The sequence below is a fragment of the Lineus longissimus genome, chromosome 18 (assembly GCF_910592395.1).
Source record: "Lineus longissimus chromosome 18, tnLinLong1.2, whole genome shotgun sequence".
NCBI lineage: Eukaryota > Metazoa > Nemertea > Pilidiophora > Heteronemertea > Lineidae > Lineus > Lineus longissimus.
In genome coordinates this window covers 12,288,152-12,315,660 of record NC_088325.1, presented here as the reverse complement: position 1 = coordinate 12,315,660, position 27,509 = coordinate 12,288,152, and the positions used below count along the sequence as shown (strand labels likewise).

Genomic DNA, 27,509 nt, shown 5'->3' with positions numbered 1-27,509 from the left:
AAAGAGCATTCGACTTGTGATTGATAAGTTGTGGGTTAGAGGCTTGACCAGTGCCACTCGGTAATGTCTTCTTGCCTGAAATGGCCATGTGTCGAGGAGGATGCACGCTTCTTGGTTTTTTGAGAAAGGTATGTGGATCCGGCAGGGAATAAAGGCAAAGCTCTTGAGACAGCTGTGCATTATAAAGCTCTAAGTAGAACCTACGTTTCATTTATTTTTATTTCTATCTTGAAATTTTTTCACACATGCAAATGCTATCAGCCAACATGGCCAACATAAACATACATTTTTCCTGTAATAAAATGTTTTTGACCTGCTTTTAAATTCCAGCGCTCGGTTCCAGATTTGTCAAAACATCAAGGAATTCTGATCTGCCCAGCCTCCCACACGAAAACAGCATATTAGGATCGGATGCTACAGTTAAGTTTTAACCATTTTAAAAAGTAAAATTTCTAATGCGGAATCATTAAAGAACGGAAAGATCAAACAGATGCCGAAGGGATGAATTTGAAAATGTTCAATATCTGAAAAAATTCAATATTCGTCTTTCCCACAATTTTCATTTCTTGAATCAAATGAATTTTTCACGATATTTTCATGAGCGTTTTGAATCTCGATTGCATCGTTACTTCGGGTAACTGAGCGATGGAATTGGTACGCTTTCAGGCTATGTTTTTGATTTGCGGTGAATCTGCTAGAATACTGTAAACATGGCAAACCAGGAAATATTCACGGCGATTACAGCTGAGTCTTTGCAAGACCTGATCCTTAAATCAGAAGAGTGGATGAAAACTGAGCATGAACCGCCCTGAGGGGTCAGCGGGAACATTCTAAAACAACTAGCTACAAATTCATATACAGCCAAAAAAACAGATCATATCTCACAAATGACAAAAGCATCGTGTCGAATTACTGAAACCTCGATAACAACCTTGTATTTTTTAGCAGACGGTTAAAAATTTCACAAACAGATGTGGAAGTATCCAAAACATACATGTTTCCTCAGGTAAAAATCTGTGAAAACATAGGTCTTAATCAGGTTTTACTTAAAGAAAGACGTGCTCCATCTTACTATTCCACAAAAGCGTGGTCACAATTTTTAGTGCATTTTTAATGAATTATACAGGAATCGTACACAGGTTTTGACAAACTTGAGATGAAATTGTTTCTAGTTTTTATTCCACTTTGAGCTGAAAAGAGAAATGTAAGCTTTATGCAGGAAATCACTACAAATTATGGGCATACTCAAGGTGATATCACTTTACCAAACCACCGGGAGATTACGGCCAGATATTTAGACTTTTGTAACCAGCTTGCAACAAATTTCAAGTTGTTTTACACGGAACCAGGAAGGCTGGGAGAGAAACTTGAAGACCCCACCAGTAGGTAACATCCATCATTGAAAGGCACAGTTTTCACATTACAACAACCATCATTTCAAGGTACAGTGGAACCTCCCATAGCAGACACCTCTCTATTAACAAACATGTCATTTTCAATCAAATTTACCTCTTTAATCAGGATACCTCTCTATCAAGGACAATACTCGTCAGTCACAAGGGTGTTCTTAATAGGGACGCTCTATATCAATGTTGCATCGATGATTAATTTCTGCCTTTGAGAGAAGATTTGTATATTCTAAATTGACCATCGAAGTATCAAAATGCTATGATTTGAGCAGTCAATTGCAATTCTAAGAGGTGTAAAAAGTCCATTCTCCCACCCCAGAATAGCGCCAGACATCATATCAGTCGAGATATCATCCTTCTCCTACGCAACTCTTGGTGTCAATCCCCGGGCATATCGGATTGTTTTCAAATTCAAAACGACTCAAGATATCAAATTATCACATTTGTAGGAACAAATTACTTGGAGCATGCAAGATATACATTCGAAGGAGGTTTTGGATACACTCTTAAGCAGCCTAATGGCTTTTAAACTGTTGGATTAGAAAATGGTCCATAAGGGAATTTAGTCGAGTACACTTTGGTATTTGTATCTATGATGCATGGTGTCATTTTGTTGGGCCAAGACGACTTTGGGCCCTAATGTCAGTGTAAAAATAATATATATAAAAAGTATGTCTTCGAGAAAATATACACTAACTTGCGAAAAATGGGGTTTTTTTTGTTCGGTTTCAACAATTCTGAGTTTTACAGGAAGCTGGAGCATTGATCTGTCCATTTCTGCTGTGAAATGACGCTCTTCCTAGGGAAAATTGTATATACTCCAAAAATCAGAAGTAAATACTCAGTAAATACTCCCTCCGTCCTGAAAGCCACAATTGCTATTCTCTGTGAATCAGCAATAACAATCTCACCACTTGAAGACTCTCATTCTACAGTTAATTGAGCGTTTATGTGATCAAGCGACTAATATCATGTAATTTCTTATTGTCCAAGGTGATTATTTATTTGTCCGTGGTGTCTAATAGCGACATGTTGGATGTGTGCAAACGAAGAAGTGTTTTTGATTTCATGCTTATTTCACCAGATGTTCAGTCTTTCAAGAGGGGGGGGGGGGGCAAATATGACAAACTAGGCCTACGTCCTTTACATTATTTTGCCCCTTACTCAGAGTTAAAAGACTTCGGACCTAGCCGGTTACGCTGTCTATTGTCTTTAAACCCACCAAGGTTGTGACACCGACTCCCATAAAACACCTCTCAGGGTGGTCAATAGGCCTAAATGGTAAGGGCAAATAAACATCATCATCTAATTGCTGACCTCTGCAAAGCTGGTCCAAAATAAATACGTCAAAGTCCAGGGCAAGACTGCCATATTGAAAGAACCATGACAACCACAGCAAAATGGCCAGCAAACTATCATAATGTACGATCAGAAATTACACACTACGCCAGACAACGTTTTTTAATCAAGCGCTCAATTATACCACTGTCTGAATGACCACCAGTGTTAATTGTCCGCAATGACCTGTCCCACCCATGCGGACATTACGCCTGTCACGCTGCGATCCCTTCGTCAAAAGGATGAGACATGCATTTTATAAACCGACACATGGGGCGCACAATGATTAGTCACCGTCCATTTCAAAAGCTTGTCGCGGCATGGACACTGACCAAAGAATTGATGAATCCTCACAACAAAGAATAAATATTCACACGTCATTTCGCAGAATTTTTATTTTTTATTTAACCTCTGGCTGAACTGGTTCGATCAAATATTCGCGTCCAACAAAAATATTGCACCTAAAATCCTTTCCAAGACAAGATCTATTTCAGCACGCAAAATAAGCAAAAAAGAAATTAAAAATAATCTCTCGTGTCGTAGCTGAATGGTTAAATACTTTCAGCATCTTTACCCTTTCAAAAATAATGTTTTCGAAAAATATTTTTGTACTCTCGATTTCAATTCTGGCAGAAACACTGACCCCTCATCCCCCAATGATACCATCAACCATCACAATTAGATTTTATCTCAACCATCAATTCTTTTCACTATATAAATCAATCATATCTTTTTATGCTGCGGTAATGCACACCACAATGATAGCAGGGATTAGTCACACCAGATGACAACTGATCTACAAACATCACCCATCACTGTCAAAGACAAACCACTATCACTGGTGCATCATGCCTAAAAAAGCATTTGACTCCGTGTCTATCCATAATGCACACCAACTTTGACAGAAATTACTATCCTACCAATTGACAACTGATCTATAGCATTGTCTTCAAAGACTGTTTTGAAACCCATACCCAGTGAAACCTGATCTGTTTGTGATTTATATGAATGGTCAACGAGCCTCTACTTTATTGTAACAACATGACTTGTTACCAATGATATGATGATCCCTCTCAGAATAAAACTTCCCATTGGATATGGCTCAAACATTTATGCAGTGCATCTAGAATCACAGGATGCACTCATCTTCAGAAATGAAAAGTTATTGGACTTTTCAAAACTTACCTTTACATTCAAACTTTTGCCGATAAATCCAAAAGTATACTCCGATAAAACAAAACCTAAATCCACAATAAGTAGCTGAACAAAATCCTTCTTGTTTATTAAGAAATCCAAATTGAACAGAAGAGATACCAGTAAACGATACTTTTCAAGTCAAAACACCAGTATAAGTATCCGCAGGTATCTTCACCGTGGCTCTATACGAACATAATTGACAAGATAATTTTGTGCAAAACTCTTTGACACTTCACTCTCCCGTCGACAATAGCACTCGAGGTTGCCACCCGTTATCCTACTGTTGTTACTATGTCATCTGTAACCAGTCGCGCGAGTCGCAGACCCTTGTGAATTCGAGTGCGTTTATTACTATTTTGCGCCACGCGCTATGACAGTGTGCCCATAAAGGAGAACACTGTTAAATGTTATGGTGCTGTTTCACCTTGTTTGCACACTCCCCGGTAATTGCACGATAATTCCTAGATAATTTTTCAATGATATTGTACGTAGAGTGCATTAATCGATACTTCCGTTTTGAAATAGAGCCGGGCTGTTCCACGATAGCAAAAGCAGAGTTTTTGAAGTGATGTAAAGCTGCATATTGTCGACCTGTCTTCTTGGTATACTGAGCAGTTGCCTTTTCTACAAGGTACTGAGCAGTTGCCTTTTCTACAAGGTACTGAGCAGCTACCTTTTTCAACAAGGTACTGAGCAGTTGCTTCTTCTACAAAGTGTGAATTTGATAATGTCAGTTATATAGAATGGCACTTGATTTGAAGTTATTGTCAGATTGTTTTTCGAATCTTTCTCTTCATGTAGTGACATCCAAAATAGCAGTAGACCTTTCTTTTCATCTTTTCACAGGCACATGACATAAAGCGTAAACGAGACCTCTTCGGTACCAGTGGATTGAAATTTCAGTCAGTTGTCTGAAAGATTTCTCCTTTCATCTTTACAAATGTCAAAAGAAAACTTTGAGACAATGTCAACACAAAGTAAAAGTAAACCGCTCGCTTTGTTTGAGAACAAAATGTACATACTGCTACAACAAGTGCATTGGAGAGAGGAATGTTATGTTGTCACTGAACGTACAATGTAACTGTATCCAGGTTGGATATCTTGGATGTTAACTCTTTCTTATTATAGGGCACTTATTACATGTTCTGCCCGCCTTAAGTTTTTACCGAGCCATTCAAAACCCATTTTAAAAGTAATGTGTGAGAGGCTTCCAATTAACAGCAGTCACTGTGAAGATGTTACAGGGGCTCTAGGAAAATTCGTCCCCGGAAAATTCGTCCCCGGAAAACTCGTCCCCGGAAAATTCGTCTCCTAGGAAAATTCGTCCCCAGAAAATTCGTCCCCGAGGAAAATTCGTCCCCGGATAATTCGTCCCCGAGGATAATTCGTCCCTGGAAAATTCGTCCCCGAGGAAAATTTCGTCCCCGGAAAATATGTCCCCTAGGATAATTCGTCCCTGGGAAATTCGTCCTCGAAGATAATTCGTCCCTGGAAAATTGAACAAAAGTTGAAAGTTTCTGACATTACTTTCTAGGAATAACTACTACTTACTACTTTCGACTTTTCTCATTCATTATATCTCTCTTTACCACTTAATACTACCCTACTAGCTAGTTACCTACTCCACTCTTTTCATAGTAGGTAGGGGTGGGCAGGTGAAATAATTTTTTTTTTTTCAAATAAGTATTTTTACTGGTCAGAATGAAAGAAAAGCTCTAAACTCTTCAATAAAATATTTCGCCTGCCTAACTCTACCTACTATATAAATAGTGGGGTAGGTAACTAGCTAGTATGGTAGTAAAGAGAGATGTTACACTGAATTAGAAAAATCGAAAGTAGTAGTTATTACTACAGTCCATTCGACAAGACTTAAGAGTCTTAGAAAGTAAAGTCAGAAACTTTCAACTTTGTAAAATATTCTGGGGACGAATTATCCTCGGGGACGAACTTTCCAGGGACAAATTATCCTCGGGGACAAATTTTCCGGGGACGAATTATCCTCGGGGACGAATTATCCTCGGGGACGAATTTTCCGGGGACGAATTTTCCTTGGGGACGAATTATTCGGGGACGAATTTGCGGGGACGAATTTTCCGGGGACGAATTATCCGGGGACGAATTTTCCTGTAACCGTTACAGGGTAGGCTGGTGGGCTCATTTCTTTAAAAGTCAACCAACAATAAAAATATTCAAAACCTAGAGGTGGCAAAACTCCCTTAAAGGTGACAAAAAATAATTGGTTTAAATTTAACGACACATGCATAATGGAATAATAGAATTAAACTACTGATCCTCAACACTTCCCGAACAATAACAGGAATTTGTCAGAAAGGACCCCAGGGGTATCAGGATAGAGACCTGAAATAATTCCTTCAGGGTTAGGGGCTAATAATGGCCACATACACAGAGTTCATCATTGACCAATTCAGGTTCAATTCAAGACTAGTTGAAATATTTGCTCTACACAACTGCATAAATATGTAGACAAACTCTGCACAAAGTCAAAAATCTATAAACTGGTCGATAAACAGGCGCCCTTCCACCCACTGTGAATTTCTGCTGGACTTTAATTAATTAATGAGGGTTGTGAGAATTGGCCGTGTGTTTTGTGACACATTGTTTGTGGTCAGTGACTTTTGGGCTGGAGTCACAGTCGACTTTTCCAAGGTCTTGATGATTTGCTTAAAGAGATACACCGTTCGAAATTACTGGTGGTCCAGTATACCAAATTCTACTCTGAATGTAGCGTGATGTTTCCAGATAGCAGAAGCCCCTCGAACTATTCAAAAATTATCATGAGTGTTTATCTACTTTAATACAATGTAACAGTCACAGCTGCGGTGGACTTTATGAAGATAACTGCTGCCTAACCAAATTTTGAAACTGCTAATTCAAAACCTGGTAACCGCTGTAACAGTCATAAAGTTTCCAGCACATCAAAAGTCCATTTTCGTCCGCAAATTACTTGAATACTGGATCTCATAATATAGCTACTGTCAAATACAAATGCGAAATCCTTGAGCTTATAAACACTATTGACACTACATGACACATGTTTATGAGATGACCTGGCAAATTCTAACCCATTGTATGAAGATGACACATGTTATCTTCTGTATTGAGGAAAATAATGCAGTTTCGATATGGAGCACGTTTCTCGTGTGTTTCGGGATTTATTGTCCAGTCAGCTGTTGCCACGCGCAGAGACCATGATGGACAGTCCGTTGAATCGAAAAATATGATACAGAAAGTTCTTATGTCGCATCATAATGATTTTACAGGCGGTGATTGGCTGTTCCATCAGTTGTTGTAACTCATTTGATGTGATGTTACAATATCATTTTGCCAACCATTCCAGTTGAAATTAACATATATACTGGTGTAGGCCTAGTTAAAATGTGTTGGCCATAAAAATATAGGCAGAATTCCAAACGCCAGCAAGATATTTACCAGATACTGCATCGATGCACGATCATAGCCAGCAATGATTAAGAAACTCACCCTTCTTCAAAATCATCCAGAATGTTATCCAAAGAAACTAAAGTGATACCATACAGATACTACACTGCTACAAGTAGCTATAACCTTAGACCTGGATACCCAATAACCAACAGAAAATGTTACACGCACACACTGCAAACTTAAGGAATTTCCGACTAATCCATACAAAAACTCCATCATTGCCTGTAACAATAATGTCATACCCTCTGCCTAATACCATAAAAAATCAATTCGTGAACAAAACATATTGTTAGTTATTCCCTTGGATTATTCAACCTCATTAATCTTTTAGAGCCCTTGGAGGTACAGCAACTGGTCAACAATAAAAGTCCTTAAACCCAAATGCCTGTGTTATTCCATCACAAGCTCGACAGAACTTTTAGAAATCCTGAACATTGCATGTTCTTTTATCGGCCTATGTGAAATCAAATAAGGATCATAATCAACCTGTATTTGGCGGGGGCGGATCTAAGGAGGGCACACCGGACGCATGCCTCTCCCGCCGTTTCATGAAAAATCTTTGAAATTGACCATGAAATTTGTGAACACACCAGGAATTTTGATGTGAAATGCAATACACGCCCGCCCCCTCTTTTTCCGGCTCCTGGATCCGGACCTTTTCAGCACCTGTGTGCCATTTTCATAACAGCACGTTGTGTTTTGTGTCCACCAAAAAACTGTGGCGTCATCAACATACTTCTTCCCTCCGATGAAAACCACTGCATCCCTGGGTCTCAATTGGCCCCATTGAGCTCAGAAGGGGCTAACTTAAGCTAGGCAAAAAAATTGGCAATCACTGGTTTCAAACCCAGTTACAGGAGGCACTGTATTTAATGTTGTATCTAATAAGGTGATATTTCCTTGCAGTGGCACAATTTGGTTCCTGGTGGGCAAACCCACAATTTTTTCTACACCCAGCAAAGACATCATACAAACATTTACTTTTAGGCTTAACCCCGCTCAAAATGTGGCCCTGAGGGTACAGTGAGCATGATTTGTTAAGTACCAAGGCTGGCTGAACAAATCCATCCATCTGTCTGTGACCTTATGGCTTTGACTGTCTGCTACCAAAATATAGCTGTTAATTCAAAGAAAATATCTTTTAAGTCTAGCCATGCAGCTATGGGTATATATCCATTTAGGGTTTCTGAAGCAGCTGCAAAAGCCATGCACCCCTTTGACAAACATGTTTAACCAGCACAGTATGTAAAGTTCAATTGCAGTGCAACAGAAACTTTTAGACAAATTGAAATGAAAGTACATTACAACTAATGTTTGCCTGCTCCACGAACTCTCCGCATTTAACGTTTGTGCATTTGTACATTGCCAGTATTTTTCATTAATATTTCATTTCAGCATTCACAGCGTCAATATATTTTCACGAAATTCATTACTTGAAATTCAACCATCCCAAAATCTTGAATCATTGATGAGTTCGGCTTGAAACAGCACTACCCGTACAGCAACCATTTTCATTTTTGAGAATGCTTTTTAACAGTTAACTTATCAAGTTTCAAACTTCAAACAATTAAAACAGTGCTTTATAACATACAAAATCCTCTTAGCACATTCATTCTCTAGCCAAATTTAGAACCTTTTTGTTGAAACCATTTCATTGAAGGGATTTAATTTTACAGCAATTCATATTTTTTGTTTTGTCCATGGTTATTGTTGTAAACATTGCATTTGTATTGAAACTGACATGGTTCATGTAGGACTATTTTAACCAATAAGTGGTAAATTGTCGAAGTTCTGGAGGGCACCCCCAAGGGCAACTATCAATCATCACTTCACTGAATCAATGTTAATAGTGGAAATGATGTATTCGAATACAACTTCTTTAAGCGTCATGATAAAGCAGAGCCAAGGAAACAAATTTTCGGCCCAACCCAATGTTGTTGCATGGCAAAATAACTTATTTCCTAAAACTGCACTTAAATTAGCCTGCATTTGTATCTGTCCATATCACAGGACATAGTTACATTAATCTACTTGACTTGAACTATAAGAACAGTACAGAACCTACATTCTGTGAGTGTTAATATCAGTCCAACTAAGAGTGGAAATATCTTCAGGATTGCTCATTTGGTGGTGCCACAAAACCGGGGATGGGAACGCCAGCGTTCGAATATAGCCACAAAGATCTAATTTAGATTTTCTCTTAATGACTAACTCTAGCTAATTTCAGTGGAGTATTTACTCATCAGAAACGAATGTTCGTTTTTTGGTAAGATTATGTGGGAATGGAGATGTAGCAACCTCTTGAGAACTGAAAATGTGATTTCAGGATATCTAAAGTAAGATTGATTGTATATCACGTAGAGAGTTTTTCAACATGTTACCCGGAGTTAACTTGGCCAGCCATTAATTAAAAAAATTTCAAATCTTTCACGAATGGCCTTAACAATAGAGAGACCAAATTCAGATCAAGATGTTGTGGGTTCATATTCCCTCTGATCAAGTCTCTTTCCAACTCGTCAGAATTTAGAGGTTAAAACCAGCAGTGTATGACCAGCCAGTGTACAAGATAAGTCCAATTGATAAAGTACGGTGTAGAAAATGATTGTACTATTTCATTGGGAGCTACACAGAAGTACCAGACAAATCTGCACCACAGTTTACAAATACTCATTTTCATTATTAATTGCTGCCAGTCATTGACCAGTGCCAAACATACAACTGTCATTTTGAAAAGTTTTTCCCATTCATAAAAGCCGCAAGTTGTCAAAAACCATACAAAATTAATAAATTACACTTGTTCTAACACCACACATAGCAACATATTGACAATTTGAGACGCTCAGAATAACTTGTTTACTTTTGATGGATTTTGGAGAGAATTTTGGTATTTTGCAGTATATTCCTTATAAATGTTTCTCAATGGTGATGACATGGTATGGATTCACTTTAAAGGACAACTACATCATACTAGCTCCTAGGACCTAGTATGGGGAGAGAAGTTTTTCATTGAGTGGCCCTTTTCTTTGGAACGTGGGACATGTACAGGTCCTCCTTTTGCCCTTCATAGGAATGCAAGTCCATATTCAGATTCGGTTATCTTTCATCACTGCTGGCAGACAGATGGCAACAACAAATGACTTGAAGCCACAACCCAGCTGCTGAAGTTAAAAATTTTGTTTACACTTGTAAAAATTAGTCACCAGTGCTATCAGTTCTTGCTGCAATGATTTTTACCAGTAAAAACACAAGAACAGTAGACATTAAAAGCTGCTCTCCATCAAAGTACACTGAAACATTCTGACATTGAAACATTAAGCCGATTGCTTGAGAGAGGACAGTCATTCAAAAAGTAATACGTCAACAACAACGCATCGGCATTTCTCCTCAAACTAAAGATTTGTATTAGAAACAATGGAATAATAGATAAGATGTTCTGCATTGTTTTACTACATGTACTTCACCACGACATCATCTTGCAATTCAGAGCGACAGCTGATGGCCGCTGAATACTGCCTATTGATTGATTCACATGTATGTGGGATGAGAAATTTGCAGAAATCTTTATATATAGGTTGAGTGTACTTAATTTGGGTCTATCTTGTTAGATTTGTGTCCTGCAGCCAGTGTTTCTGGCAGAAGATATCGTGTGAAGTCAGGGTTCCTTCATTTTGTTGGTCAGTTTGGTCGCCGTTGCTGGTTTTGATCGAACCTCTTTCTTGTTCCATGAATCTGAGCTTGTCTGCTGTTGCATCGGCGGCTGCTTCCTCTCCTTCTCCATTTAATTTGTTCACCATGTCATCCATCAACGTAACTCTTAAGACATTTTCACGGGCAAGATCATTTCAACCCCAGTTTGTTAGACGCCCATTAATAACCCATTCATAATTAAGATCTAATCAAGATTCAAAGATGACTGGGGCCACTCCGTAATCGCTTCATTAGACATGCAGTTTCATTGAGGTCCAGCTGCCCACAAATTAGCAGCAATTTCATTCACGATTGGTTGGCAACTGATTGGAACTTGGTTTTAAAAATCATGAACGAAATACTGCTGGCAATATTTATAAAGTGATTGGATCAGAAATTTGAAATTTCTGCAGGCCAATATTTTTCAGTGAAATGCAAATTTGGCTGGATTCTATCTGCAATTTGAATTCATTACTGTCAGTGAATGTGAGCAACTGGTTGAGTACTACAAGGGCTAGATTTACCATATGTTAACTTGCCAACTCAGGCCCGGATGGATCAAACAACACGGTGTCAGAATCCACGATATTCATCCCTGTGGGCAGCCTGTTAAACTGATTATTTACCATCATTGCCAATTTGCCTGGTACATTCGTGAAACATTCATTGTGCGACTTGATTGGCCGGAGGAATGAGCAATGCCGAGGGCCTCTTGGTAGTAAGGTTGTTCCTGTTGGCTGTTGATATGGCTTGCCCCCACACACATACACCGTCTTGAGAATCCAATTGACAGATCAGACATCACTCTGTTTGGGTGTGCAGGTCACAAGTGATAAGTCTTAAGAGTTCATAAAATATTTCAACTGGCCTCAAAATCTGCCATTTTGTGTCAAAAGGTAGAAAACCCCTCTGCAAATTTGGAGACTTTAAGGAAAAGCAAGGAGTCTCATGGCCTAGTGGTTTAAACTGCTGGCCACCACGCAATAGGGCCCGGGTTCAATCCTGGGGAGAACCCATGATCGTATGTCTAGATGAACTGGTGTGGCTTTCAAGGAACTAAAATTCCTGGCTCTTCACAGTCCTTCGAATGAGACTCAAAACCGAAGTTCCTTGTATCTGGTGTCTATGCCAGGGCAAGCTAAGACCCCACCAAGTGAGAAACATGAGTAGCTTGCGTGGACTCTATCTCTCTCGCCAAAGTCGGACCACTAGGCCAATAAACCCAATTTGCGCCTAACCGTAGTGGCACGCAGGATACGCTCATCCCGCCTTGGAGGAGGATTACTCCTAGGAGAATGACCCCACCAAGTGCAGAGCGAACGCTGAAGAAGAAGAAGAAGAAGAAGAAGAAGAAGAAGAAGAAAGAGCAAGCCACTGTTTTCTGTTTTTAAGGTTTTGAAAATACATGAGCTGTTTGCTAGCCATAGCATGTGGCATTTCCAAACCTGGCACTGAAAGGGCTAATGAACCCATCCAGTAAATACATTACCGTCAACCATTTGAAGACTTGGCAATAAGGACCAGGGCTTCACATCATCCAAATGATATCTCATAGTTCCTCAAAAAAATACCCCTCAAGGGAAATATACATTCTTGTAGAGAAGATGTCAAGAATTGATTCCATCGTTTGATTGGTGTTTTTCGGTTTGAAAGGACAGCTGCTGGGGTAATGAGGTCTGAGGCCCACTGGAGTCTGACAACCATCCCTACAGGTGGCTCAAGCATTTGCTAACCCATACAGTGTTGGTCCAAAGTATCTTCACTTGTTGTGGGAATAGCTGTGGAATGCTAAAATCACGTCTAGCAAAATGTATAGTTACCAGTGGCTTTCAATATACTCCTCTTTTGATGAGCCAAACATCTGGCGACATAATGTCATTGGTTGTAGCTTTACTGATACAGTTCAGAACCTTAGTCAATTAAGCATTCTAAACCCTGATTCACAAAATCAAAATATCCAACTATACCGGCAGCAATTGTGCTGAGATTTGCAAGAGAGACACTGACTTTAAGCCCTTTTTCTAATTTTCTTCGAATAAATTTTGATGAAACTCAAAACCCAGAGAGATGAGCCTTCCAAAGTTTCATCTCTTAAAGCTCAAACGCTAACACAACAACAAAGACAACAGGCTTGGCCAGGCTAGTGCAGGTGAAGAATAACCATGGATTTCCTTGGCTATGTTGGCTAAACAAGACACCTGCTGGTTGTAATGAGGTTTGAGGGTCCCTGAAGTCTGAACACTAATTCTTCAGGTGTCTCAATCAATATCAGGGAGAGATTGTGACAAGAAGCATCATGGATGTAGCAAAGAGACTAGACTTGATGTTCCAGAATCTCCCTCGGACATCAAGAGAAAGGCAAAGACCAATCGACACTGACGGTGGGAAGATGAAAGTGTGGATGGGAGCGACAGGTCAAGAACTAGTAACAGAAAAAATCATCAAAACCCGAGGTGAAGAAATCAAGCTGATAATTCTCTACACTTCTCATCGCTATTAGAGTGCAAAATAAAGAGAATCTTAATTAGGGTCACCTGGCAATTAGCTTACCTCTTGTGGAACCCTGACATCATGATTTTATGAGCAGGAGCACCGATAAATGTTAGAGTAACTCATGAATTAGTCAGGGTTCATCTACCCCTTGGTGATTCAGACAAATTGCAGTTATCACCCGGGTACTTTATTGCCAAGAACCAGGCAATTTTATACCTTTGGTTGGCTTGGGTAGAACCACACCAAAAGTAGGACCTACTAATGGCCGAAAGTTGTCTTGATGATGATGATACTGTTTTTACCTTAGGTAGGTAAGTGTTATGGGGAATAGAGGGAAGAACACCCCGGCCAGCAATGTCCAGTATAATACGGTGTGCAGCTGCAATCAGTCCTTTGCATTTGTCCTCAACCACCTGACCTTGTCTCGAGCCCGTTCCCGAGGGCAATAGAGTTGTCTGGCAGTACAGACGGGGCCCAAGTCCAGCCTGTCTGAGATCAATCCAAATGTTGCCCATCAGGTTGCGCAGTGCAGTCCTTGTTTGGGTTTGTAGGCAAATAATGGCTAGTGTCCATTGAGGGTGTGTGTTAGGGTCCATACATAGGACATGGCCGAACATTGACCATCTTTTTTGATGACCTTCATGGAGAGGGGTTCTTTGTTGCACAGCTCATACAGCGCAGCCGTGTAAGCGATTTCATGTGCAGGCATTTCTTTATCTGCCTACGTCTACCTTGATTCAATTACACCTATCACAAAGAAAAATATGTGGCAAATAGCCTAAAATTTATGAAAAAAACCTTTTAAAACCTGCAGATGAATGCAAAACAAAATGATCCTACTACAGTGGTTGTATAAAAAATCCGCACCCATGGTGGTCGAGTGATTCAATTACAAAAGGGAAGGTGAGCCATATCAGCTCCAAGATACCCTCAAGTGACATTCGAAGGCAAATAAAGCGATAAGGCTGTTTAAACTGCACCACCATTATCTGGATACTCTGAGTGTTACCTTGGATAGACTGATGCTATCTCCCGAAGGGGCTGGGATTGGGAGGAAGCGATAGCCTGAATATTTATATTGTCATTGCAACTTGTGAAATGGTTCTCGTGTATGTTTAGAGTATACCAATAAGCCAGGAGAAAAGAAACTTGAAATATTCTTTTGCCTACTTTCAAGGACTTGTCCTGCCTATACCCAACCAATGTCATCTAACCCTGCGGTTTTTTGTATCACTCCCTTCTTCCATAATACAAACTTGAATGAGAGTACAGAACTTCTTGTGATGTCAACCACTTGGGGGGCCAAGACAGACCAGCGTCGGCAAGATGAAGTTCAGGGGTGACTCCCTAGTAAACAAGCCAGCATACACCTTGAAAAGGTCATTATTTATGTGTTATGGGTGGCTCCACAGTCTTTTAGGTGCTGAGGGGTGGCTCCACGGTAAAAGAGACAGCATAGACCTACAGCCTGAAAAAATCATTATTTATGTGCCGAGGGGTGGCTCCAAGGTAAAAGAGACAGCATACAATTTGAAAAGGTCATTCTTCATGTGCCCAGGGGTGCTGGCTCCACAACAGACAGCAGACAGCTTGAAGAAGTAATTTTTTATGTGCCCTGGTGTCGCTTTATCTCTGACATTTAGCCTACGTATGAGTTCTGCATTTATCCAGTCCTGTCTTGATCCGATTCTATCCTCTTCCTGTCTTCTTAAGCCGATTACTTCCCATTATTCTCCCCTTTTCTGACGCCTAGAATTCCTGTAGCTATCACAATTTTCTTCTTAGGATATCAGTCTGGGCTCAAATAACTGCTGTTATTGAATGAGGAGCAATAATCTACCAAATCTTTCCGAGACAGTAGCCTACCCTGTTAAAAGCAGTTAGTGAAGTTCTAGTTCCAGGCATTGTGTTGTACCTTGTTTATGTATCCTTATGTAATGTTGATAGGCATCTAATGTTATCTTTGCCATCATCTCGGAACCGTTTGACAAAATGTTGAGAACACCGAATCGTGCCGAACAACCCCACCGAAGTCAAATGCATATCAAATATTAACATGATCGAAAGAATGGGAACACCTTGATCATGCATAGAGGAGATGACTGTTATTCCATCAGCAACGTCAGTTAAAGACATCCGAAATATACAAGAATGTAAAATGCGAGCTTGACTTAGTCATCAAGGGCCAAGAAAGACCTATTCTTCTTTGTAACAAAATATCCTATTAGAAAGTAGAGATCAACAAGGGATTAAGTCGATTTCTTAAAGGTCGAGGAGTCATATGGATACACAACAGGACGATAGCTAGAACTCTGTCTCAAGCTGAGTTGATATGATCTTGCTTAAATTTTATATGCAGATTGTACATAAGAAATGTGCATCAAAGTTGACACAGACTTGATTGTTCATGCCCCATCGTCCTGACTTTGTCTGAATTTGTGTGCTTTACTAGCAGAAATTGCTCTTACAATTTGGCAATCTGGGATAAAGGCAACTTTCCTGCTGGTGGAAAATGCGAAGAATACATACAGCAAGGTAATTTAGTCATGATGGAAAAAAAGCGACAAGACATTTTTTCAAGAAATGTAGCCTACAAGATATCAAATATCTTTCATCCTCTGCTTTAAGCTGGGACAACCTTGCCATTCTAGGCAAGACTGACTGTGTGGGATGGACACAAAGACAACTGTTCTACAAAGATCGAGATCAAATCGATGATATCTATTCTAGAAAGATCGGATGGTAAAAGCATGTTTTTAAGTCATGAGCTTAAGAAACAGGCCTAAAAGCTTGACCTTTTTTACCGATGAAGACATACTGATATTTTTAAGTGTAGCCTTTAAATGTCAGCACTTAAGGCAACCAGGCAAATAACATTCCTACCATCAAAGAGCTTTTTTTTCATAAATCAATTGAGTAGGCCTCTCTTGAAGATTACCCAACTTAAAAATGATTTTCACTAAGAATTGTTCTGAGAAGATATAAACAAAAAAAAAATCAAGAATTCCTCAAGGCTTTGTGTCCCTTCAGTGACCACCTGACATGTTAGATGGAACATGTTTCATTTCAACTTATTTCATGAACTGCTTTTTTCTTGAATTTGGCCGATTTTCCTTGGCTAGATGAGCTCCCCCTCTTTCAGTGTGCATAAGTGACAGTTACTTGTGCATACTTCATCCTAAAAGATGTGGCAATCGAAGTGAAGTGACTGGCTAGACAAAGCTGTATCTTAGATGAGAGTGATGACTGATCTTTTCTTTCAAATGTTTCTATGAAGCATTCTACTCATTCGAGATCCCAGGCAATAATGGTGCACTCAACTGTTCATTCCATCATGATTTACGCCTTTAACAGGTATCAACAGATGGTATTTTGCTGCTAGTCAAATTCTTCAACTAGAGAAAGTTCACTTGAAATCAAATCAAGTAAGACACTGAACCATGTTCCCTGCTGAAAGTCATAACAATTTTGGTCTGCTCGCCAATATGCCAAGTTCAACCTAGTGTTTGTGGCCATTAGTGTAGTGTATGAAATACTGCATTATTTAGAGGATACTATCATAATTGAATAGACCATTCTGGTGTCTAACATTTGCCTCATGCTGAGCTTGAGGCAGAATGGGGCAGAAAGACAAGTTTTGTTCTATCTGAAAAACTTCTGTGGGAAAATCGACTTTGCCGCATCCACATCCAATCGTGGGACTGGCCTACGCCCCTTATCCCAACCCCCTGACATTCACATTGTCTATCAACAAGGAAGTTTGATCTTGGTCACAAAAAAAGCCTCAGCAATGTCTTTGACTGTTTTGTAACAAAGACGAGAAAAGTTCCATCAACATTTATCAGGAATGCTGATCAAAGGAGATGATGCTTTATACTAACATCAAGGCAATGATTAAGGTATTTTTCTTTTTCTAACATATCGATTATACTTTTATAAGCTTGGCAAAAAGGATGAGGAAGGGGCGTAGGCAGGGATGGTAAAAGGAATGGCTCCTAGGTTGATGGTATAAGAGGCGAATGTATCCTATCAATGGTATGAACTCCTAGTTTGCACCAATGATGAACCAAAGACAATAGAACAGAAACTGATGTTTGCTAGATATGGGACAGAAAGATGTCCTTGAGCTTGGGTCAAATAAAATAGCAAATGCGAATTCAGGGAAGTCATTAACTTACTGACCATGCTAAAGAATATGTTCCAAATCAAATGCAGATACAAAACATGTCCACAAACGTTTGAAAATAATTTTATCTGCAACTTATCAAGAAGTTGTAACCTATCATTTCCATATCTGTTAATCATGTTAATTTGATAATTGTCTTTGTGTAGATGGCAACATGCACTTTCAATTACAGCACACCTGATTTCTGTGCCAAGGTAATTACCTTTAGAACAACATTTTTCTTGATATAGGACCAACATACTTTACAGACAAAGAGAGGGTAAGTGAATTGCACATTACCCTTTAGCACTTAATTGAAGAGGGAAATTATTTCAGGAATATTCACTTGGTAAAAGAACAGTACAGTCCGTGAGCCAGATGATGTGATGGACTAGACCTTCATGTTTAGGAGCCGATGTGGTCTGGCCTTGGACTCTCTGTTCTAGCTAGCGATCAGATGGTCCCTGGATCAACTTCACAGTCGGCCTGTGACTCTAGGTCTTCTTTTTAAACTTACCTCTCTGTCAAACTTTCCTTACTAAACCAGGTGTATAAATGGGTACTGGTTTGTTAATAAACATCTGCTAGAATGTTTATGTACATTTTATGATGTACCCTGTCATGTTTGTTCCAACACAATGCCCATACCAGGATGAAGGATTAACAAGAAAAATAAAATGCAAAACGACAAACTGATAGCAAAATGCTCAGGATGGAGGATAAAATTGCACAGTACACCTGTAAACAAACTTATCAAATCAACATCCTTGTAGAAATTCTCATAACGTGTGTTTCCAATTTCGTGAAAAAGTAGCAGCAAGATGTTGTGTGGATTTCATGCTAAATTGGTCAGAATCCTACATCACATTTCCAAATTATTAGTACATAAACACACAGAACCTTCCCAGCTACTAAGCATGACAAGGACTGAGAAGTTGGCAGCAAACTAAATTGGCTTTTCTTACCTGTCCTTCAGCAGAAAAAACTGCATTCATTTGCACAGGCGATTTAGTCAAAGTTAGCATGGAACACATTGAAAACTATAAAACAGGATAAATCAGGATGCATGTCAGCAGAAGAAAACATCAAAGTCATGTGTTTTGAATTTCTGAAAAAGTGTTCAGATTTTAACCCGTTCCCTAAAATGGATGACAAGAATGATGAGAATAAATTTCGTTGACCCAAAGAAAAAGCAGGATGGGTGGACATGATCTGTAAAGTACCCAACAGAACATAACTCTGGACGAACCCTCCATTCTCCAATGTATACAAAGGGTACAAGGGTTGGCCTAGGCTCTCACTAGGGACTCATATGGAGTTTCCCTTATGTTAGTAGCATTTAGTGCAGATTTCTATTCCACACCAATTTCCCAATGAACATGCAGACACACACAGTCCCCTTAGCGTAAAATGTAGCCGCAATAGCAAACTTTGAGTTTATTACCATGTTATTGGGGCAAAACAGATCACAAGCTAATTCACCTTTTCCCATACATCAGAAGTAAACAAACATTATCTTACCTTCAACCCAGCGATGGACATGCACTCAGCTTCTACTCTGAAGTGAGAGAGGATTATGAGATAAAAACGATGATAATCTAGGATGCATACACAAAACAGCAGGTATTAGATATGTAAGTTTGAATCGTTGACTGCTTCCAGATTTGGTTTACCATCCAGTGTTAAATTCTCCCCCCCCCCCCCCCCCCCCCCCCCGAGATATTTTAATGTCATCTTTGGGATGTTTGGTGAATTTTAAATCAGGTTAAAGTTTCCTCAAATAGGCTAGATGTTTTTAGAAAAAGTCTGAATTGGCATCATCGGCAGTCAGATGATTTGTAACACCACACACCATTTGCAGCTATAGAAATGACATACTTTTGAGACGGCCCCCTTCATCATGGGAGAAGCAGAAGAGAAATCAGATTTTGAGAGGATTAGCATAATTAACTAATCAGGATCAAGGGTGTTAGGTAAATGTTATAATATGAGATAATCCCTCCTGACTGATGGCATAATCCTCTAATCAGAATAGGAAATACATAGCTACTTGTTCAGCATGAAGAATAAAATGATGCTTGGCAACAGAAGATCAAAGTGGGATTGCATTATCAACCCCTTTTAGGGTGGGGTGGGGTGGGGTGGGGTCTAACTGATTCACAAGAGATCCTTTCTAAGATAAACACCTCAAACTAATTGGTTTCATGTTGTTGTGGTTCACAACCAGAGCAAAGAGCAAATGTTGGGTGATGAAACTTCAGGAATGTACAGCAGCATGCCTGATTCATTTCAGCAAGAGCTTTATCATTTCTGCATGGGGCCAATGAGATCAGTGCACTTGTCATGCTACTGATATCAACACACTTGACATCACTGTGCATTAACCCAGTATTGCCGTGTTGATTTCACAAATAACCTGTTTTCATCGTTTTTCCCATTTTGCAAAAACGACAGATGACATATGCATGGAAGAAGTACACATACAGTGCTATGTTTTGAATAAGTGGACAAACTGTTTATCAGACATGGTACAAAGGTTGCCTAGGCCTCTCAGCTCAGTCTTCAAGAAAATCAAGTAGGGAGGTGGTTTTCCAAATGACTTCCATAACACTCCAATTATTACAGCCCTGTTTTACATCTAGAAACAATCATTGTACCCGTGTTTTACATCTACAAACAAATCCTTCAGAGCAAGGCCTGCTAATAACAATGATATTTTGTAGGAAGGCTTTCATGCTATGTCAAGCAATCACAAACGTGGGCTCAGTTCACTTCTTCGGGTCAACAACGAATGAATCAAACATGAGTTTCTACCTGGGACTTTTGAACTATCTTGCATTCCGATGAGAGACAATAGTATCAAAATCAATAATACTCTTATAGTTTGCACAGCTTTGTATTTCGACATTTCGTTTTGTTTCATTCTTGGGTTACAACATTAGCCGCATTTTAGTTTTAGCAAAAACCAGCAAAAGCATAGATATTGACTATTCAATGTAATGTCGCTTTCCTGAATTCCCATGACTATGTGTGTGGCAATCTCCACTTGAGGTAATCGACAATCTGGATAAACTCATCTCAATTTATCACACTCTCCCGAGATATCAGGGTGTCCTCAGATCATAAATATTTGACATTTTCCCGATGTTTGGACACTTTCACAATCAAGGCATTGTTCAAATACCTGGATTGATCGTTGAGTAGATTATCCTATCAGCCTGTTTATTATGCCTGCAACTTTCTAAACGGTTGCTTGGTAAGGCATCAGTGGCTGGCCTTAACTTGTTAAAGGTGTACACCATTCCTAATTTCTGGCGGTCCAGGAGTTATTACCAATGCCGTAGTGCAGTTATTATGCATATGCATCTCGAGGCTAGGAGGAGGAGGAGACTCTCTGTCTATTTTAGGCCTATACCAGGATGTGTGCATGATGATGTATGTCCCCAAACTAAATGTGACCCGATCTCAGGGAACCAGGCACATGATGCTCTAAACTTGGCAGGTTGAGATGGACTGGTTGTTCTCATTTCACTGTTAAGTGAAATCTGAATCATCCAGTTTATCTATTGGTGTTATTAGGCTCATCTTCTGTGTGACATGTGTCTGTTTTTCCTCTGACTAGTCACACAGTTGGCAGGTCACTTCCGTTTAGGCCTACTCTCACCTTTTCAACTCAGTCTTGCTGAATAAAAGACATTGAATCAAATGGAATATTCATGAATGCAAAAGAAATTCAATTCGTTGATAACAGAGCCCACCATGACAGTCTACACCTCGATACAATGGTATAAAATAATGAGACTCCACACCTTGAGTTTAACAAAGCAATGCAGTGAACAGCTGGGAGATTTCAGTAACCAAAGACATCCATCAATCATTTAACAAAAAATATAGAGTTGAGAGCTAAGCATCAACTCTGTCAACTCACATTATTAGCTCTATAAACAATATCAGGCAATTTTCCATTTTTGTAATGTCAAGTAGGAAGAAACAGAGACCGGGAGAAACCTTTGCTGCTGAAATGAAAAGAGTCCCCTCTCTATCACATGAGTGTATAGGCCTACCAGGTTCAACTGTAAATCGACCCTGGGATCACAGAGGTGACAGGTGCTGATGTTTCCAATACCTCCATCGACAGCCTGAGAAAAAAAGCTGAAACAAAATTCCTGGGGGGGGGGGGCTTAGCTTCCTGTTACACCTGCTGTGATTCTGACAATACCACGCCTTTTGAAGAAGAAAGGCTTAACCCATACATGTTGAGACTACGCTGTATATCAATCCATTAAGTATATCAGTTGACAAACGTCTTACAGTTGACAATCCTGACACTATTTCTCTGTAACAGCCCTTGATATCCAATCCAGATACAGAAGTTCTTGCAAAGTCAATTCGAATGCTAAGTAAATCCAATGACATCATTCATCAGACTAGACTGAAGATTCAAAGTGGCATAAGTTCTGGAACCTTTGCTATCCTTTGCATGTACTGCTGAATCACCAATCTTCCCACATCGGCCTTGGACTGGCTCCAACCTCTTGATACTGTAACAAGTCTAAATGAATTCCTCCAAGCTTAGTAATAATCCATTAGATAATTGGAGAAAACATTGAAATGCTTAGTGGGAGAATAAAAAGTTACTGTCTTCCGATATGAAATGAATATGAAATGAATCACCTGTGCACTTTTGCTACCCACTCTGAACATGTTGATTTCATAAGAGACAATACATGCATGACCTAAAAGTTAAAGTTTTTGTTTCCTTTATCACGAAAAGCAGAAGAATCTTATGATTCCCCCATGTTCCAGACTTTGTAATGCCTAGAAAAACACACTCAGCAAGAAACTAATCATGTCATTCTTGGGTCTCATCCAAGAGAAATAAAAGTAAACCGGTAAATTTGAGCAATCCAACACAAGTTAATAATACATTGATTTCAGCAATCCAACACAAGTTGATCCTCCAATGTGAAACACATTTTAGTCGTATTCCGTCTCTGGTTTTGGTAGAAGCTGATTGTCCTTTCAGGCAGCACAGTTGACTATTATGAAGAAACAGATTCAGCAGAAATCAGTCAAAAGCTTTTTAAAAATCCAACTTGCACCGGTCAGCTTGCCCAAAACATACTTCAGGCAGACCAGAATTGTAGTATTCTCGACTCTTGGCATGATGGACAAAACAAGGGATGGCCAAATATAGAAGATTGCAAAATCTTAGCCGGTCAATAAGATACCTTTTTTGCAGAAAGATAATGCAAAAGTAGGGATGAAGTAAACAGTATTCCTTACCACAAATAATAATCCAGAGAAAACACTTTTTCTTGGGCGAGCAGGCCCAGTTCTGCTCTGTCCAAGAAGTTACTGCTTCGACCAAGTTCAGGTAAATGAATGCAGCACATGTGTGGAGCATCATGGGTTGCGACAAGTGAGGGGGCCTTCTCAGTATATCAGTGGGCAAGAAACTCTACCTGGATCTAGCTTGTGTGTTGATACTATTTCTTGCCACTTGACTGATTTGATCAATTGCAGAAAAGTTAGTGCAAGATATTTCTGGCAGTGTACTTTGAAAACAATGACTGTTCATACAATGACGGGACATGGATTTTAACGAAAACTTTTTTCTAAAAATATCAGTCCACATACCTTCTGGCATCACATATTAAAGTTTAATCCAATTCCAATGATTCTAACAACTTTTGTAGGCAATCTTTCCAACTAGGCAGGCATGACCTTATAAAACGAAAAATGGTTGCTGATATTCTTTGTACTTAATACATTTAGGGAAATGGGCAATATATCAAATCCTGATCTGAAATATATTCGATACATCTTGGCCTCAATCAAAATCATCATATTTCATACCTCAGACTGAAATAATCGTCAAAGAGGCCACTACAGAGCATCCTGTCAGGTCAAAGTATGACAATACCGGCTTGATGACCCCCACGACACCATCAACAGTTTTTCCTACACAGAGCCCTGATCTCTCATGACAATACCGGCTTGATGACCCCCACGACACCATCAACAGTTTTTCCTACAAAGCGCTCTGATCTCTCAACAAGACGTAGGGAAATATCGAGTGGGTGGACAGACATTCATGCCAGATATATAGGACTGCTTTCTGTTGCTGAACATTTCAAGTCAAAGATGTTGACTGTGCTTTCAGATATGTTTAGCTTTAATATTTGGTTAACAAAGAATGAAAGATAAAATGAAAAATTCAGAGACGTTCATTGACACCCACATGAAATTTCTCGAAATTATATCAAATGATAAAGCCAATCTTTCCGATAAACTTCTTTACGAAACTGAGAATGTGACATATTTATCCCTTATAATGATCTCTTAAAACCATATGTGGGAAGATTAAATACTCTGTGACACAAACTGTCAAATGATGGACTTAAAGTCAGGCTGCTGGCAAATATGGATCAACATATCTGCCAAGGAGGGATTTGACACGAATTCTATGCTTCGTGGAGGAACATTTTGATGAAAATCTCTAAGATATTAGAAGAAATTTCAAAAGAAGGTCTGTTTCTGTTGCCTAATATAGCAATTGTTAAGCTTGATCAAGAATCTGATATCATTTGTCAAATGTTAGTTTCTTTTATAAGCCATCCATCTATTTCCTTATCTTCATTAAATCCAGGCTCTCTCTCCACAATTGCAGTGAGTGTCACCTCAAGCTCATCCCACCACTTCCAGTGAGAGTCAGTTGCTTGCAATACTGTTGGTACCCAAGGTGTTTATTACCCCTGTGCGAGTGACGTCATTTGGTGGCATATGAATTTAGGTAGTGACAAGTTCTTAATGTTCACTGTGCCGTCAAAGTGGTGTTACATGTAAATATCTAGCTGGGATGCTAGCAGTAGTTCAAAACCATGGGTATCAGAGCCTCTTTTATTGCTCTTATGCTTGATCTCCACAGAGGATTCTGGTGTTGGGTTTTACCATGGACTGATCAGCATGATTAGTAGATTCCATTCGTCCAATTCATGGTGCTTTTTCTCATTATGCCAGGTGTCAAGTCTTCAGGTATTTTCTTCATCTGTTGCTCAGACTCAGTGACTCTGACTTCAACATGTCAAACACCCATCTTCAGAGTTCAATTGATATCGAAAAAAGACTGAAGATGCCAAAGGTAGGCATACGATCTTCTAAAGACAGTGATTTTTGTTCTCTTGGAACCTAGCCTACGCTGTTAAAGAGAGTTGCCCTCTCCAGCACATGAGTGTAGTGGGATTGACCGGATCGAATCTGGGACCTCAGAGGTGAAAGGCGCTGATACTTTGACAGCCCGACAACAATTTGCAGTGGTGTCTACATATATTTAGCATAACTGCAAATTCAGTTTGACTACAGTCATTGATAGCGGCCTTGGTGATATGGGACGCACTCGCATAATAGAGAAATTATGATCCTAGGAAGGGCAATCAAGACTTGCCATTACTGGATTGTGCTCAACATCAACTAGACTGCCATCAGCAAGACCAGACCCTGTTATTATATTAACTCCTTATCTATTATTTATCTTTCTTAATAGCAAGTAATAATTGCTATGCTCCCTGGCAGCATAGCCAATTGAAAAATGGACATGGAGTCCATGGAGGATAAAACGTTGAAGGCTAACAGGGCCAGTTTGTGAGGACATTAGGTGACCCTGTCCACCCTGCTCTGTAAACATGTCAGGACGTCTACTTGATAGGTTGACACCCGGGTTGAACACATTACTCTTTGAGAAATCAAGTCATGGTAGGATTTGTGGGGAAGCAACGGTGCTTTCACTCTCTGGCAAAAAAATTTCAGTCATATTTAGAAGGTCTACGCCCTTTCTTTCAACAGCCTATTTTCTGCAACACACTAAAACTGGTTAGCCAACCCAAATATCACTCAGAATCACTTTGCAATTGGTTTTAAGACACATTTATTCAGTCACATTTATTTGAGACATAAAGTGCTAAATACAACTGGTTTCAGCCATCAAAGCACTTTACATTGATACTCCAAGCTATCGGGCTTGTAACTTTTGCACTAGGGTAGGCGTCCCTATGCCATGTTTTGATGAGTGCAATGCAATTATTCATTAGTTTACACAACCTGTAATGCTACACTGCATTCATACATATCTAATTTAGCAAATTTCCTTTTTGCTGGTAACACACAACAATAAAAGTCAATTCATTAGCTAAATACATCGCTATGTAGTTGATTCATTTTACAACTCTCACATAAAAAGTCGACTATGAATACCAACAAGCGTATAACAGCACTGCATTAACTTCAACACAAGACTGCAGCGAGTCAACCAAAAGCAACAATTATACCAGTTTTTCAATACTGCTCTTCTCACAAATCATGTAATACAATTTATGTCAAACTGATAATTAGTCCAAGATCCTTTTTTGCAAATATCCTTCCACATAGTCCAATATCCAATATTGGTACTTTGTCAACATTTTGTCAAAACTTTGTCAAAGTTTTCTGTGATAAGAGTTGTGAGTTAGTTTTTGGCTCAAGCTGATTAACACCTACAACAGGTCATGCAAGCAGATAAATGTTGCCAACATTTCAATTTTAAACGTGACTTTTTATGACAGACACCAAATATTTTGATCCGCTAAACTCAGCTACTTATATTTACTCTATTTTATTCATTCCAAAATCACCATGTCTAAAGGGGTGCATGGGATGTTTACTTCAAACGAAAGAATTCCTCGGCAAGATATGACCCCATCTTATCATTCCTCTGGAATATTCTCACAATAAACCGGTGGCCTACAGTTCCATGGGTCATTAAAACAGCGGCTGTCTTTTCTCATACTAGTCTTATTTTATTACGGGTGGCCGTGTTTCCGAATTTGAAACAACTGGGGAGCTATCTAACTTTTCCATTATTGTCTGGTCTCTATCCCCAAATTGACCTCAAATCAAATTTATAATCTTTTATCATGTTAACTATTATATATAGATATATTTGTTGTATATGTTGGTCGTATAATGTTTACTTATGAAAAAAATTATGTTCAACAGACACTTTCTGTTGACTGTAATCAATGGAAGCAAAGGCAAACCAGTCACAAGACCAAAGCAAACATTTTGATTTCGTCAAAGTGGCAAATCATCAATTTTTTTCATTTCTTTGTTAATGGACTTAGATGTATGTGAAGAAAAAGGTAAGTTTTGATGGTTCACTTTTACATTTCACTGCCACCAATGTCCTCCTTGTATCCTGTTCAAAATCTGGTGCAAATCAGTTGGCTAGATTCATTGTGCTGAACTTGTGGACAACAGGTTTCCATTCAGAATCTCACGTACGGGAATTCCACAGTAATGAACCGATGCATCATTTTCTTTGATACCACCTGAGGCGATGGAAATGAAGGGGCAATGTACTGCTCGTGTGAAATTCACTAAATCAGCTTTGGAGACAAGCAAACACCAGGATCAGTTCAACTAATTGTAGCACTTACACTTACACTTACTTATCGTGAATGTTATGCTATTGAGCTACATGCACCGGCCCTGGATTTAAAGTACCTAAGATGCACTGGGTTGCAAGATACCCATTACAATAAGACGTTAGAAATAACAAAGATGAAGAAGCGATTTCTTCATATATATTGTACACCATTATGAATACAAACAATATCTGATTTCAAAATGTTCAAGTTTTCTTTGAAATATTAACTCAACTTACAATGAAAGTACACTAACAACATAAATGTATTAGCAATTTTGTTTATGTCGATATCATT

At 39.2% G+C, this 27,509-nt stretch overlaps 1 protein-coding gene across 16 annotated transcripts in view; it reads right to left on the bottom strand.

Annotated features, from left to right (window-relative positions):
• Positions 1-27,509, bottom strand: part of LOC135502200 (nephrin-like) — a 194,692-nt gene that overhangs the window by 52,831 nt on the left and 114,352 nt on the right. For 14 of the 16 annotated variants that reach the window (XR_010449744.1, XR_010449745.1, XM_064794850.1 and 11 more), the window contains one exon: positions 19,273-19,309. The gene's annotated coding sequence lies outside the window, so the exon portion shown is untranslated. Of the gene's footprint in view, positions 1-3,932; positions 4,210-19,272; positions 19,310-23,037; positions 23,114-27,509 lie in introns of those variants that run through there. The other 2 variants (XM_064794841.1, XM_064794842.1) reach the window with 2 other exon arrangements.